General features: G+C 33.8%; 1 long non-coding RNA gene across 1 annotated transcript; it reads left to right on the top strand.

Moving 5' to 3' along the window:
- Positions 1 to 1,103: 1,103 nt before the first annotated feature.
- LOC140835063 (uncharacterized) lies at positions 1,104 to 2,958 on the top strand. Its single transcript, XR_012118805.1, has 3 exons — positions 1,104 to 1,296; positions 1,417 to 2,262; positions 2,505 to 2,958. It is a non-coding gene; the product is annotated as an uncharacterized lncRNA (long non-coding RNA).
- Positions 2,959 to 13,332: the final 10,374 nt, after the last annotated feature.

A 13,332-nucleotide genomic window follows, 5' to 3' on the forward strand; every position in this document is an offset into this window, starting at 1 on the left:
AAAAAAATTTAAAGTGTGTATATAATTTATATTAATTTTTTTTATTAAATATTAGTCACATAATGAAAAATAAAATGTGAAAGCATGCTTTTTTTAAAAAAATTTTAGATTTAGGGGAATATTATCCGCGTCATTCTTTCGTGGATAAATAGGTGCATGGATTATTTTTGTTATTTTTTTGTGCAATAAAAATAATTGTGTTGATAATAAAAATAAGAATGTTGTGTTTTTTTTTTTTCTGAATTTTAGGGGAATATCGTCCTCGTCATTCTTTCGTAGATAAATGGGTACATGTATTTTTTTTTGGGGGGTCATGAAACTGAAAAGAATCGTAATAATTGTAATATATATAAAAAATTTTGTGTTTTTATTTGAAATATAGGGAATATTGTCCTAGTCAAATTCTCGTAGACAATCGGTGCATGGATCTTTTTCCTTTTTTATGCTTCTGAGGCCAAACGGTATTCTATGCGAAAATCTAACAATTGATTATTACAGTTGTTAACTAAATTGAATTACATTATTTCCTAAAATAATGTAATATAAGATGGTTTATATAATTTATAAAATTAAATAATCAAATTAAAAATATAGATGGATCCAATTTCACAGTTTGCATATCTATGGAGAACTATTTTATTTTTATCAAACAATTGAAAACAATATAATAAGATTCTTTTTAAAACCAATAGTGACCGAAGTACATAGCAGATTGTTGATATATTCATTAATATAATTTTGAGTATTTCACAAGTAAAATATATGTGTGAGACAAATCGATCATGATCTATTTTTATAATGTAAATAATGTTTTTGTTATAAAATATAATATTTTATGTATATTACATCAAAAAATAAATTTGATAAAATAAAAATATTTATCTCATGAAATTAATTAAATTAAGTATATAATAAGATTTTTTTCACTATTACATGGTCAAATCTCCCAACACCGAATATTCGAATATTTAATTAGACTAGTCCCCAAAATACACTATTACTTTTCCGCGTTGAGTTCTTATTAATTTTGAAATTTCCTCCCACCCCAGGACTATAAATACCCCATTAACTCTCAAAACCTTTTTCTTCAAGAGCTTCCTCTAATTCCGCTACTGTCCTCGCCTTCTCTCTCTCTCTCTCTCTCCACCATGAATTCAAGCGTTGACAGTACGGAGAAAATCAAGTTTCTTTACAGTTACGGCGGCAAAATCACCCCTCGCCCGTCCGACGGCGTTCTACGTTACGTTGGCGGTTTCACTAGAGTTCTTTCTGTTGATCGTTCGATTACTTTTTTAGGTATTTTATGCTCTACGCTGTTTTAATTTTTCCCCTCATGATCATCTTACGTTATTATTATTATTTCCTAAGAAGAGTGTTGATTACTCAATTATTTTGTTGAATTCTATTCTTGAACAGAGTTGATGGTGAAATTTGGTGAATCGTATGGATTCTCGATGAATCTGACGTGCAAGTTACCGAGTGAAGATTTGGACATACTGATTTCAGTTAAATCCGACGAGGATCTGAGGAATGTGATCGAGGAGTATGATAGAGCATCGACGGAGATGAAAATCAGAGCCGTACTTTTCCCGATCAAAGCGGCGAAGAAAGTCTCTCCTCCGCCATCACCTATTTCGTGTTTTGATTTTCCCTCGGCTCCGAAACCTCATAGAAAAATAATCCCATCCGCCGTCACGTACTGTAATACAGCACCGCATGTGGCGGTTCACCGGTGTTGCTCGCAGGCGATCCACAAGTGTTGCTCACCGGTGGTTGGATATCGTAATGCATCTGGGCATCATCAGCGGTACGCAGGGTGGAATCCAAGGAACGTGCCAATGCCAAATATCCCTCGGCGGATTTATTCTCATTCGCGTTACTATTAGAAAGGATATTGGAAGGGAAAAACGATATACAATGAAATACTTCAAGATACCGTAGCTAATCTTTGGATTATATGACCCTGCGTGATGTGAATACCGAATTACTCTGAGGAATTGATTTTGTTCTTTGAATTCTTGAGTGTAAAATTTAATTTTGTTACGAACGGCAAAACTCCGGGTTCCTAGCCAAACATAGATTGCGGCTGTTGTCGAACGCATCCTGTTAAGGGGGAACTGACGCCGTTAACTGCGGTTTTCGGCCTTATGCAGCCGTAAATATCTGCGTGGATTTCACGTGACGGCCGTAGGCCTCGCGACCGCGGTGTCGTATATGGGACACGCAGTTATGGTGTGGTGTTCACGTGTCGTGATGAGTTGGGTAATTCCTTGGCCGGTTGGCCCGTCTTTTTCTCGGTTAAATGAGCAGATATTCGGCCCCCATCTTTTGTGGTGCAAGGACCGATGAATAATCTTCTTACTTGAGAGAAACAACAAAACAAATTATATAATATAATTAAATTTTGAATTAGCTGTGTTGCCTATTTATCATTCATTCTCGTTGATTAGTATTATTTTATTTGATTTGTTAAATTTTGATTTTGTTTTGTTCGTTGGTTGCAGGTTCATATTTACCTGGAGTTATTAACACTGACTGAGGGAAATTTATCCCGGAAACTGGAGAACAGTTATAATAATTTGTTTGACCAAAATTTTGAAATGTGATTTTTTAGCCGACCTACCTAAAAATTCAAAATATATTTTCCATTGTTTTTTTAGAAATATACAGCCCCACGTCCTTCGTACGTGTCTACACGTTAACGATTAAAATTTTTTGTAGGTATGTTTTATTGATATTTAATATATTATGTTTCAAGTTTTAAAACATATCATTCTGTCAAGAGACAAAGTAATCTAGCTAACACATTCGAAATAACATGAAACCAGGGGTGTTAGCTATTGCTAAAAATGACAACGGGTTGAGTTCTCGTATTAAATTCACTCCAACAGGACGGTTTTAGACCTGTTTAGGCTCATTCGAGGCGATCTTAGTTTAGCTGGATTCTCTGTTCGTGTATAAAAATAAATATATATTATTATTAAAATACATATTTTTTAAATATTTAATATTAAATATTTTATTTTCTAATATTTTAATATTAAATAAATATATTAATTGATTGAATTATTTTAACATATGTTAACATTTTTTTATAAATATTATTAATATAAAGTTTGAATATAAATTTAATCAAATAATTAATTTTAAATTTTTTTATCAGTATTTGAAAAAAATAAATAAATAAATTTGGCGGCTTCACGGCTGGGATGGGTTTCGGGTTTGTCTAAACTCCACTCGTTGTCGACCCTGACTCCTGTATCTTGTACTTGAATCGCATCGTTCTTTGGCTAGTATTTGAAAATAATTTTCTGTCGGATTTATGTGTAAAGAAATATAAAATCTGTATTAATTTAAAAAATTATGTATTCCTTGTTTTCTAGAGTCAGTTTTCAACGATGACAACTTGATGTCTTAAAAACAATGAATTATATATGTATATTATTATATATCGATGTTGTGGAACCGACTGATTACTGTATTTAGCACAATTTGGAATTTTATGAAATAGATGTAACCAATTAAAAAATCGATGGTTCTTTTTAAAATTTAAACCAAACTTAAGAAACAAGAAACTGAAATAAGCATTGGATTATATGTAAGAAATTATGACACATTATTATGAAAATTCAAAAGAAAAACTAAAAACGTGTGTCAACAATGGCGACTGCTATCGCACACATCTTTTGACAAAACCTTTACGTAAGCCGCCTCAACTTTGGAAAATTGGAGGAGTGCACGTCTCTTCTTTTGAACTCTCAAAGCTCCCTCAAACTCATTGATGGTATGAGTCTGCCTATAAATACCAAAGACATTGAGATCCCTAGATACACAATCTCATACAGAAAATACACCATCTAAAGGAGTGTTGGAGTGTTTAGAAGGCTTCAATCGAAAGGAAATCAGAAAACTTAAAGATGATTCAATGGCCGGAGATATTCACAAATGAACAAATAATCCTCACTTTATCACTACTCTGATAAAAGAGAAAAACTGATGTGGAGCCCACATTTTTATGTGATCATCACTTTATCACTACTCTGATTGAAGAGAAAAACTGATGGGGCATGTAATTGTTCATATTAAGTAAAAATGTGAATATAAAGTTATTTAATATGAAAAATTTTGGCTTATAAAGATTCACATAAATGTGGATAATTAAGTTGAATAATAATTATAAGGTGACGTAAGAAAACATGATCTGAGGGAGTTCTTCATAGACTGGTTTAAACCGCCTTGACTAGCCACTGGTCTCCTTGATGAACATTGCTCTGTCTAGGAGTTGTGTATTTAAAGGACCTTAGCACTACCTATCTTTCCTGGGAGCACTCTTGGAAAGTGTTGATTGCGAAATAATTATTATATAAAGAATTAAGTAAAGACAAAATTTTGTCTAGTGATTCGTATAATTTTAAATAATTAAGGTTTAGCCACAGCACCCTTAATTATGAGAAATTATACATTAAGTCAGATTTGGGTCACATTAAGGACATTTATTAAGTATAATAATAAATAAATAAATAAAATTGTTCAGTGATCCGTATAGTTTTAAATAATTAAGGTTTAGCCACATCACCCTTAATTATAAGAAATTATGCATTAAGTCGGTTAAAGATCACATAAAGGATATTTATAAAATCAAAATTTATGTCTAGTGAACCGTCTAATTTTAAATAATTAAGGTTTGGCCACAACACCCTTAATTATACAAAATTATACATTAAGTGGGCTGAGGATCACATGAAAGACATATATTAAGAGCATAAATATTTAAAAATTTTGTAATTTAATGTCTTAGTGATTCGTATAATTTTAATTTATTAAAGAATATCTATAGAATCTTTAATTGAATTAAAATTATACATTCATTTTTAATCACATTAAGTTATAACAGACATAAATTACATAAAATTATTCATCATTTTGACAATACTTTGAGATGAATAATTATGAAGAATAAATATTTTATGCATAAAGAATTTAATATCCCAGTGATTCGTATGATTTTAATTAATTGAAGAGTAGCCACAGCATCTTTGATTGAATTAAAATTATACATAAATTATGAGGATCACATTTGGTTATAAGGGATATAAATTGTAATTAATTATATTTGAACATTGAAATTTATCCCACAGGAAATTTCGTTATGTTAAATATAATTAATTAGGATACAATATTGAATTATTTTCTTAATATAATACATGGATTAAGAATTAAATATAATTCAATAGTTATATCATTAAGTTGTATGAATCTAATTGAATTAAAAATTCAGTACACAGACAATTTTTATGTCAGTGATTCATATGTAGATCCTGATTTACATGGGTAAAATATGATATATGTTTTATTGCTTCATTTAATAACATTAGCATGTATTCATTGATTTTGCAGCATATAGCTATTACTCTGATATTAATTTATTGAGAATGACTTGATTAGTGGGAGCGATCAAATTCAGAATATTGATCATTATGATACTCATTCATCCACACAAGTTATATGTATTGATTGTTATTCACAATATCCTCCATTTAAAAAGTGTGTTGTGAAACCAATCATATAAATTTCATAAAAAGTTGGTTCAATTGTCATTTATTATTTTTTAAATGAGTCTTTGAAACAAATAAAGTCTCATAAAGGCAATATCGAACAACATAAAGAATTCTTCTCTAGTGATGATGAATATTTAATATTTCATGATTAAGAAAATGATATGGATTGAAACATGTCTCACATTAGTGGTATTTCAGGTTTTACAATGTTATCTCTTCATTAAGTTTTGTTGAGAATATTGTGGGCCATTATGAATACCAGAAGGTTAGTGAGAGCTTAATTATTATCAGAGTAATATAAGTATTTGACCACTAAAAAGCTGAAAAATATTTTGGGATACCTTTATGGTATTAAAGTTTTACATGCTTATGTGAGACGAATTGACAATTTGGAAAGTGATTTACTACTTCCACTGTTGAGTCAAAATTCGTCATTGAAGCACTACTGTGTGGTGTATTTTAAGGAGTTTCATTATGAGCTTAGAAATATGGATTCTATGTCTAAGCCATTAAGATTATATTACTGCAATTCAGTTATGGTCTTTGTGACTAAAGCGGTGGTCGAATGAAGTATATCGACATAATGTATTTTAAATCGTTGGAGAACGTGTTAATAAAGTGGTCGAACACGTTAGCACTGAATTGATGATCTTTTAACCTAAAGGCATGCAAATTTAAGATGTTAAAGGATCATATGGTAATTACTGATGGATTTGATTCCATAATAAATTTATGTTATATACATTTGGTTTTGATAATGAAACGCATTCAGTTATGATATTTCTCATATTCAGTTATGTACATATTCAGTTATCTTGAGAAAAATATCAATAAAGTTGGACCTCGAATAAACATAAGGTTTATTCATTAAGTTATACAGATTTGAGAGACATAATGCATTGTAATACATGGAAGATAATATTCGTTTTAAGATGACCTATCGTCATGATTCATGTATTTTGTTTTCTCCTATGGTAAAAGAGATATATGTGTCAAGTGGGAGAATGTAAGAAATTATGACACATTATTATGAAAATTCAAAAGAAAAATTAAAAACGTGTGTCAACAATGGCGATGGCTATCGCACACATCTTTTGACAAAACCTTTACGTAAGCTGCCTCAACTTTGGAAAATTTGAGGAGTGCACGTCTCTTCTTTTGAACTCTCAAAGCTCCCTCAAACTCATTGATGGTATGAGTTTGCCTATAAATACCAAAGGCATTGAGGTCCCTAGATACACAATCTCATACAGAAAATACACCATCTAAAGGAGTGTTTGAGTAGTTTAGAAGGCTTCAATCGAAAGGAAATCAGAAAGCTTCAACAAATTTTTAATGGCCGGAGGTAATTCTCGATTAAGATTCCGCATATTATATATCATGTTTATATACACGTAGAAACATGATTTTGAGTAAAATATCTAACATTATAAACATCGAACTTTTTTCTATAAAAATTAACAATACATAAAACGATTGGTATATAAAATAAATTCGTCTAAGATGTAAATGAACAAAATCAAGCCAAATAATATCAAATTTGAGTTTGGTTCGTCTAAAATTCATCAGGCGAGAGCTTGATTTGTCTTGAAATTATTAAGCTCGAGCTCGGCTCATTAAAAACTTGTTTATCATGTTAATCAAGCCCGGTTCGAGTTTATTTCATTAATAGTTCGTTTATCTGTTTAACAAGTCGGCTCGTTTTCGAGCCCATAAAACATACAATTGATCTCAATTCTCGAGTTTAATCTTGATTCGAGCTTGTTAAAAATTAAATATATTTATGAAATAATTTTAAATTGGATATAAAAGTGAAAATCTATTTAGAAATAATCAAAATGACAAACATAACAATTAAAAATACATAAACGAGTCGAGTTAGAGCTTACGAGCTACCTAAACAAGCCGAGCTGAGTTCGAGCTTACGAGCTTATTAACGAAAATGCTTGCGAGCTCAGAGCTGAATATCCTTAAGTTTGAGTTTGGTTTGATTAATTGTCGAGCTCGAGTTTGACTTGATATGATTAAGAAACGAACTCAAACGAGTTTTTTATCGAACCGAGACGAACGATTTGGTTTATCTACATCTCTAAATACGCTCATTCCTCTGTAGGAATGAACAAATTAGTTGGTATTAAAAAATTTCACACAAAGTTGAGAATACAGAATAAGTAGAAGTGAGCCATATATAAATAAAATAACGGGAGAAATTATTTTAAAATTTGCTGAAAATGGGAGTTCCAACCAGAAATTAATGTTTGTGAAAACGACACAAGGGAAGTTCTCTTGGGCTCAATAATTGAATAGTCTCTCCGTTCTAATTTTAGGCCTATAGATATGTGTTTGCACACATATTAACATTTTTGAAAATAAATTTTACTGATAAATTCTCAATTTCACCCCTTATTTAATGAAAATTTTAGTAATTATATGAACAAATTAGCAATTAAAAAATAAATTAAATATAGGCAGATTGGTAAAATAGTAGAGTAAACAATACTAAATACGAAAAATTGAATTATGTATTTGGGACGAACGAAAAAAGAAATTTGTCCGAGAAGGATAGAGTAGTTGATTGATCCAAATAGCAATATTGAACAAATCATGTTGTTTACCCGACTAATATGATTTACAGGTTATTGTAATAGTCCAATGATTTATCCGGTACATCAAAGTACAACTGAGGGTTTCCATCTCATGCAAAAAAAATTATGGAACAAATCAAACTGCTTTGATAGCTATCTAATTGAAGGTTGATGGAATAAAATAGTGAAATACATTTATTTTTCTAGCTAGTTTCCGACTCTTTTTAAATATTATGAAGAATATAAAGCATAATATTGTTTAGGTAAAAAAAAAACATTGGAATTAACCAACTATGGTATCCATATGCACCCATTATCATATAATTGTGTTATGCCTTATACAACTCATGCATATACATGTATAAATAATAAAAGCATCTTAAAAAGTTTGAGTGCATGGATGAGATCATGTAAAAATATATTTTGTATATAAAAGTACATAAAAAGGTATACAAACTCCATCTAAACTAGTGATATGAGTGCATGGATCGATGAGCATGAACCAGCAGCTGGGACTGATTTCTCGACCTGAGTTTGATTCTCTTTGTTGTGAGCATCTGGGAGTGATTCTGCAACCTGAGCTCTGTTTTTTTTCCTACATTTTTGTCTCTCCGATCTAGAAAGGATGGTGGAATTAATTTCATATGACTGTGATCGACTCTTGTTCTCTATAATTATGGATCACTGTTCGAAGCAAATGTTTTACCTCATGCTGTTATTTAGTGCCGTTGACATATAATGTGAACTGCTTTTTGAATGATCATTGATCCAAGAGAAGATTTTTAAGTGAGCCTTGATCCTCTAGTAGATCTGACCTGTTATGAGTGCTATCTAAATCTTGCTGAGTTACCCCTGTGTGTACACTTTGCAAGCTGGTAGTCTGCTTTTCAGCCTGTGTTTAATATAATGTTAATTTATTTTTTTAGTTTTGTATGTCCAGTTCTATGCTCACCATGGACGACCCTTGTCCCTGATCACCAAGCTCAACATTTTGACAGGTAAAATACGGGGATTTTCTCAGCCATTTCAATGCAAGTGTTAGGGATGATAAACTGGATCTCAGTACTGATACCGAGCTTTTATAGCCTAACAACTTAAATCATGTTCTCTTCTTTCTTCTTCATGTTATATATCTGCTACAAAATTAAACTGATATTTGTGCATACCCGTAGGTTCATGCTAATTGCTACCATTGAAGAGACACAACATGGTGTTTGTATTGCGCAGAGTGCAATCATGCATTTTTGTATATTGAAATATATGAGAACTCAAGTCAGTTTACAAGGAGGTCATTGATCTTTATACATCGAGTGTGATCACCACTCTTAACTGACTGTTAACTAACTAACTAATGAGTAGTTAACTAACTGATGACTAACTAATAAACTCTAGTCTAATAGCCCCCCTCAAGAGGTACTATAAATGTTTTTTATAGACATCTTGGACATCAGATGCGAAAGAGTGGAGAATGGTAAAGGTTTTGTAAACATGTCAGCTAATTGAAGATGAGAACTGATCGGTAGCAATTTAACGAACCCATCCTTGATCTTTTCGCGAATGAAGTGACAGTCAATCTCGATATGCTTGGTTCGTTCATGGAAGATAGGGTTGTTGGCAAGGTGGATAGCCGATTGATTATCACAAAAAATCACAGCTGGGGTTGAAACCTTAAATTGTAAGTCCTTGAGCAATTGTGTGAGCCATAGTATCTCGGTGGTAGTAGTGGCCAAGGCTCGGTATTCGGCCTCGGTTGAGGAACGAGAGACTGTCAATTGCTTCTTTGATTTCCATGAAATGAGAGCATCACCAAGAAAAACACAAAAACCAGTTATCGACTTGCGTGTGTCTTTGCAAGCTGCCCAATCCGCATCAGAGAATGCCCGTAGCTGGATGGAGGATGATGCTGAGAAAAAAATTCCTTGGCCCGGATTGGATTTGATGTATCTCAAAACTTGATTTACGGCATGCATATGTGAGGTACGTGGATGGGAAACATATTGACTGAGTTTGTGAACTGCAAACATTATATCTGGTCGTGTTAGAGTGAGGTACAAAAGGCGTCCAATGAGACGTCGATATGTTGTGATATCAGCAAGAGGTTCACCATCATCAGAATTAAGATGTGATCGAGGATCCATCGGGACAGTGGTAGGTTTACATGCAAGAAAACCAGTGTCTTCAAGAAGATGTAAAGCATAATTACGTTGGGAAAGATAAATGCCAGTCGAAGATTTAGCTATCTCAAGACCAACAAAATACTTGAGATCCCCCAAATCTTTGAATTTGAATTGGCTTTGAAGAGCAGATTTCAGCTGTTGAATAGCATGGATTGAGGGACCGGCAATGATGATGTCGTCAACATAAACTAACAAAGTAATAAAGCTAGAGCCCGAGCCCTTTGTGAACAATGTATTATCGGATTTGGATTGAACAAATCCTGAGTTGAGCAAGGCATTGGAAAATTTGGTGTACCATTGTCTTGATGCTTGACGTAATCCATAGATGGACTTATGAAGATGACAGACAGATTTGATTCCTGTTGGGAGAGAAGTATCACTCGACTGGTAGCCTAACGGAAGGTCCATATAAACTTCTTCAGAAAGGTCACCATTTAGGAATGCGTTATTAATATCTAATTGGGCAAGGTGCCAATTTTGACTTGCTGCTAATGCTAGAATGGTTTTGATGGTGGCCAATTTCGCAACTGGAGAAAAAGTCTCAAAGAAATCCACTCCTTCACGTTGAGTATATCCTTTGGCGACTAATCGAGCTTTATATCGAGAAATGGAGCCGTCAGAGTTGTGTTTGATCTTGTAGACCCACCGACATCCAATGGTCTGTTTGCCCGAAGGAAGCGGAATCACTGACCAAGTATTATTTGCATCCATTGCATCAAGTTCATCTTGCATAGCTCGTCTCCAGTGATCAAAACGCACATCTTGATGATAGAATTGTGGTTCAACTTGAGATGATATGTTAAGCACCAAGTTCCTATAGGAAGGAGATAAAGTCGCATACGAGATGTAGTTGCTGAGAGGGTATGTAGTTGATGATGAAGGAGCAGATTTCAGCTGTTGAATAGCATGGATTGAGGGACCGGCAATGATGATGTCGTCAACATAAACTAACAAAGTAATAAAGCTAGAGCCCGGGCTTCCTTGCTCTCAATATCCATTAATTTATAACCTTTGATGCCCGGAGGATAGCCAAGGAATACACATATACGAGCTCTTGGCATAAACTTATCTCGATTTGCTGCCAAAGTGGACGAAAAAGCGAGACAACCGAATGTTCGAAAATGTGCATAATCCACCGGTTGGTGATAGAGAAGTTCATATGGTGATTTATTTTCCGTCCATGGTGATGGAATGCGATTCACCAAGTACGTGGCTGTTAGTATACATTCACTCCAAAATGATATAGGGACTTTGGATTGGAAAAACAGTGAACGAGCCACATTAAGCAGATGTTGATGCTTCCTCTCCACAACAGAGTTCTGTTGTGGAGTTTGAACGCAAGAAAACTGATGTAGAATCCCTCTTTGTGCACATAAATCAGTAAAGGCTAGTTCTTTTGCGTTATCAGTTCGGAACATCTTAATTTTGGCATGAAATTGTGTCTCAATCATTGTACAAAATCTGGAGACAATCATGTTTGCAGATTTATGTTGTAGAAGAAAAACCCATGTGAATCTTGTATGATCATCAACCAACGTCAGAAAAAATCGCTGATTATTACATGTAGGAACATGGTAAGGCCCCCAAATATCACAATGTATTAGTTCAAAAGCAAAATCAGATACTCTATGCTGTGAAACAAATGGTAAACGGGTTTGCTTAGCTAATGGACATATATTGCAGATTCTGGGATGACAGGAGTTATTTACTTCAAACTTTAGATGAGACTTCAGAAGTTGCATGACCTTTATTGAGGGATGCCCAAGTCTTTGGTGCCAAGTATGATGAGTCCCAACCAGATTAAGATGAATGCCAGAATGCATCATTTTTGAGTCCAGAACATATTGCCCTTCTATGCGCTTACCCTTGCCAATCGTCTTCTGTGTGTTGATTTCCTGAATCATGAATGAGTCAGAATTAAAAATTATCATATTCGGTGTGCGATCAAGAAGGCAACTGACGGATAGCAGGTTAAACTTAAACTCTGGAATATATAGAACATCCGAAAGGACCAGAGAATCTCCCAAACAAATATCACCATAAAAGTGCACATCCACATATTCATTGTTAGGCAGAGTCACTCTTGAATCTTGGGTGGCCTTAAGAAAAATGAAATTATCCTTATTGGAGCAAATATGTCTAGAAGCACCCGAATCGACTATCCAGCATGTAGGAATATTCAATGCACCTGGAATTGAGATGGAGAGACAGGTACCTGATGTGGATGGAGCACTAGCAGTATCATGTATATCCATTTTCTTGTCAGATGTCGAGAGTTGTTGAATAAACATTGCCATTAATTGTTCCATATGGCCTTTGTTTAAATTTTGAAGAATGTTGGAATTGTCCCGAGTCTCGGATGCCTTGTCATGTCCAGATACATGATTGACAGAGACATCAGTACCTCTATTTCCCTGTCTATAACGGGTCTTGTATCCGGGTGGGTAACCATGAACTTTATAACAGGTTTCAATTGTGTGCCCCGGAATATTACACGTTGTGCAGTGTGGCCTTCCTCTTTGAAATTTTTGTGGTTTTCGAGTGCCCAGAGGTGCCTGATTATGTTCACCCTTGAGTATAAATGCCATACCTTGATTTTGAAGAGGTGTGCCTTGATATGCTCCAACCTCCCGTTGCCTTTCCTCTTGGATAACTAACGCAAAAACTCGACTAATCGGTGGCAGAGGATCAAGTAATAATACTTGGCTCCTAACTTGTGTGAATGAATCATTGAGACCCATGAGGAACGTCATAGTATAATCCATCTGAACATATGATTCGATGTTCTTCACCCCACTACAAATGCATTTCCCACAGTTGCACATTGGACGAAATTGATTCAACTCTTCCCAAAGAGCTTTAAGCTTGGTAAAATAAACATTGACAGAATCCTGATTTTGACGAAGTTGAAGAAGGTCTCGGAAAAACTGGAAAATTCGAGGACCATTACTTTGTTGAAATCTCTCTTTGAGATCGTTCCAGATTTCCAAAGCGGATTCAGAAAACAAGATA

Source organism: Primulina eburnea, chromosome 6 (genome assembly GCF_022965805.1).
Source record: "Primulina eburnea isolate SZY01 chromosome 6, ASM2296580v1, whole genome shotgun sequence".
Classification (NCBI taxonomy): Eukaryota; Viridiplantae; Streptophyta; class Magnoliopsida; order Lamiales; family Gesneriaceae; genus Primulina; species Primulina eburnea.